A 3,540-nucleotide genomic window follows, 5' to 3' on the forward strand; every position below is an offset into this window, starting at 1 on the left:
CACACAGTTTTCAAGAAGATAGGGCTAGACTAGATTATAACTAATTGTTATTAATGATGAAGTAACTGTACTCCGCAGCCTGGAGGGAGTGGCACAAGCCCTGGCAGCTCTTTGGTTCAGCTCCACCCCACCCAGAGCTGGAGGTCCCCTTCTCTGTAGCAAAGGGAGGTTATAGAGAGTTAAAAGTGCTTTGGCTGTCATCGAGAGCCGAGCACCTTGTTCTGTGTGCTGCCTTTTCCTGCCTGCCTCATGCCTTGTTACTCCTCGCCTGGAAAACTGGTGGGTTAGAAGTGAAAGGTGAGAAGCACTTGTGTTTTCTGTGCTCAGAAGAAACACTCCTGAGGCAATGCACTTACTTAGATGTCTAAGAACTGAAATACAAGGAAGACATATTTCCATAATTCTATCTGTCCATTATTAGCATAGTAAAGAGATTATCTCCAGAGACTTCTGGGTTCATCTGCTTTATACAAAGACCACCCCCAGCAAGAAAGGCCTGACAAAAAAATAGCTTACTAAAATGACAGAATAAGACAGAATAATCTTATGTCCCTCCAGACACTAGGAACCCCACATTCATGAAAAAGCAGCTTGTTAGTCCTCAGTACGATCACATGTAGGTATTACAATGGAATAGTTGTATCTTATAGTATAGACACTGCAAAGCAACATATGTATGTCACAGCTGAGCTGAATATCCAGACACTGTATTTCAGCTCTCAGGAGGAGCACCTCTAAAACTGTATGCCTGAAGTTTCTCTTATTACATAAAGCTCTGTATGTCTTGTGCTCTTAGAGGAGTAAGTCCCACATAAAAGCAACCCAAATTTTGGTAAAAGCAAGGCACTTGGATACCACGTGGTTTAATTGGCCTCAGGCATTTAACTTGATTGCACTACATAAAAATTTCAGCCTTAGAAAAGTACTGTAAAAAGCCAAGATAAATAAAGCAGCAGATTTTTATTAGTACATTAAGCTGATTAAGCATCTCTCAGTAGAAAAATATTCCAATAATCTGGACCTATAGGGCTCTGCGCCTTCCTCTCCTTTTTGGTATAAGTGTGGCTCTAAAAGCATCCTTAAATTGGACCTTGTTTTATCATAGTGGCCTTCCCATTTCTGTATTGTAATCACAGAGGTTCTTCAGGCTGTAAGACAGACCTCCTTCCTTGCATGTCAGCAACAGTCCCTGTCACCTCAGACCTGCAGGGCTACATCATTAGGTGGTCATCACAACACCCACCTAGACAAGATGAATCGACATAGGCAGATTGCCTTCTTAATAGAGCTGGCAATTCTGAAGAGCTAAAGGTTTCAGAGAGGAATATTCTCATTTGGAATATTCTGTTTAAAACATGCCTTTTTATGTCCTCCTAAAGTAAATAAAAATTAAAATGTCAGACCTACAGAATTTTCAGTTTCACTCTAGAAACTGTAACAAGTGGGTGTAAGCTTAAAACAGAAAGTAAAATCTGTTTCTGAACTTCATCTCTGCTATTTATCAACTACTTAATATTTCAAAACCAAAATAAAACCCAAACAAGGCAACACATTGCACAGAGCCTCCTTTCATGTAACTGCAGAGGAATTAATGACTATAAAAGATGAAACAATCAAAAACCCACGAAAAAACCCTAGAGTTTTCCCATTTCCCAAAAGAAAATGAATCAGCTATTTACAATGAAGTTTTCAGTTTAGAATTTTGCAATGAAAGTATGTATAGGAAATTTGCCCATGCTTTCCAAGGGAAACCTATTCCTATGTGGTACACCTGATAAGAGGAGGACAAGAGAAAACAAAGGCTGCAGCTCTTCTCTGTACCTGGTCTTTACTATTGTGCTTTCCCTGGTTTATGGTGAAATGTCCTTCTGCTGACATTTAAGACAAAAAGGAAAAAGATTAAAGGCCTGTGAAGAAAAGGAAGCAAGGCAGTCAGATGTTTATCAAGCAAAACCAAGAAGTCAGTGACAACAAACCACACCACACAAATAAAAAATTGGGATTAGATGATACCAGCCTTTCTATGATTTAAAAGAATTGAAAAACAGGGATGAAATTAAGTCTTAAAACTTTCTCCTTCATCTGATACAAGAACTCAGATTTGCTACTGGTGGTGACAGCTGCAGTTTGTTGCTTGGTCTCATTCTAACAAGAAAAACAAAACAACAAAAAAACCCACATCAACTAACCAAAAAAAAAAAAAAAAAAACCTCAGAAACAAAAAAAACCTCTGAGCAGTTAATTTCTCAGCAACTGCCTTCAGCTTTATATTAGACGGTGGAGTTCCAGCACACACTCTTCCACCAGATCTCAGCTGCAGCTTGTTTGTAGCCCTGAAACACTGTGTGACTGCAGCCTGAGCTGCAGAAGGCTGACTCTCCTCAGCTGAGGCTGCAGAGGAACTGGTGGGGTGGTGAGTAGTGACACTCAGTAACATGCACAGAGCACTTTGCCCATGTTGAAAGCGAGCTCTGGCACCAGACCAGCCACTTCAGTGCAAGGCAGCACCCAAGCTAGTTAGCTGTGCTGAGAGAAAAAAAAGAGTTCCTAGTTTGAATGTGCTGCTCTGGAGCTTTTGGAAGCCAGGCTGGAGCTCTGCATAGTCCTGCTGCTTCAGATGGCCACAAGCTGGGTGCTCAGCACCACAAACACTGTTTTATGGAGGAAGAGGTCCTTCACGAGTCCTGACTCTGAAGCAGGACCTGCCATCCTCCTGAACCCGAGTTCTACTGATCTTGAGGAGACTCAGATTTCCCTAACAAGGCTAAGGAAAACTAGCAGCTATTGCTCACCTCAGTGAGTGGGTTTTGACTGGAATATAGATGACTCAACTTAGAAACAGTTATTTGACAGCACAGCTTCCAAGTTAAGGAAACCAGATGATGACTCAAAGATTAATTCCATTCCTGTATTCCAAAAGGAAATCTCTGACTAAATGGTTACAGAGCATTTGTAGCAATCATTAGCTTGGAAGAAGTCAGAAGCAACAACATTAATGTGTGGGTACTATGGTTATGAAGTCCATCCCAGCCCTGGCATTCCTGACTCTGCATGAGTTGGGGGGCTTCTTCCAAGCAATTTTAACTGTTACTTCTCAAAATGTAGGACTATGAGCCTTCTTCACTTGCCAAAGTTCACACTGGAAAAATAAACTGCAGAAATGTCAATGAATATTTTAACAGGTCCTCTTTTGAATCCCATATTTTTTAGATATTCTAAATCTGTTTAAAAGAAAACCCTCTTTTTTTTTAAAAAAAAAAAAAAGGAAAAGAAGTATTTTCATTCTTCTACAACTGAAGTGATTGAAAGGATATGGGTTGGTCCCTTTTAAATTTGCCCCTAAAGAGACTGATGGGGTGGGGCATTAACAGTTAAAAAAAAAAAAGAAAAACAATACAACAATTTTACTCAAAATTTGGTTTTGAGATTCACAGACATTTTTCTTCCCCAGACTTGCAGATTTTTAAAAAATTTTTTAAATCTCCATTATAAAGGTTTTTGCCCAGGTTTACTACAATGTAAGTAACAGATATATAATAA

The sequence above is a fragment of the Columba livia genome, chromosome 1, assembly GCF_036013475.1.
Source record: "Columba livia isolate bColLiv1 breed racing homer chromosome 1, bColLiv1.pat.W.v2, whole genome shotgun sequence".
Taxonomy (NCBI): Eukaryota; Metazoa; Chordata; class Aves; order Columbiformes; family Columbidae; genus Columba; species Columba livia.